This window comes from Penaeus monodon, chromosome 15 (assembly GCF_015228065.2).
Source record: "Penaeus monodon isolate SGIC_2016 chromosome 15, NSTDA_Pmon_1, whole genome shotgun sequence".
Classification (NCBI taxonomy): Eukaryota; Metazoa; Arthropoda; class Malacostraca; order Decapoda; family Penaeidae; genus Penaeus; species Penaeus monodon.
The window spans coordinates 3,818,291-3,818,888 of record NC_051400.1 but is presented as its reverse complement, the minus strand read 5'-3'; positions in this window follow the sequence as shown (position 1 = coordinate 3,818,888).

The window sequence follows — 598 nt, the reverse complement described above, 5'->3', positions numbered from 1 at the left end:
GTGTACCCGCCTTGGCACAAATGACTTTACGTTTATTATAATATGTGCCATCTGTAGGGAATTTCTGGAAGTAAGACATGTAAAATATGCATGGTCTTGAGGGATGAAGCATATGACTAAATGAACGCTTACTTTTCATCGAGTATATTCTTCAAAATATCTGTATTTTAAACAGACATTGTGACCTATTTGATTACATGAAAAGGGACTGATTAATATCAATTTATCCAATCGTACATTGGTCATAATCATTTAACGGAAGAAAATCCTTTCTATTCAAAGTTTAACAAGAAGTTTCTTGTAGCAATACCCTTTATGGCTATCTGTCATTTGCCCACTAGTGAGTGCACTGAGCTGTGCCACATAGCTGCCTCAGGCTGTGGAGATATTTGTTTACAAATGAATCTGATATTAGGGAATCTACAGATTATTAATTTCAAATTATCTATTATTGTCCGAATATACATATCTTAATCTTATAACTCCAAAGATGAAGTTCGAGCTTGCGACACGTTTACATGATAAAAATGTTTGCCAAAGCTTTGGCCTTTCATTTTCAAACTACTTGCTTCTAAGTGGAAAATCAGCAACAGAGCAT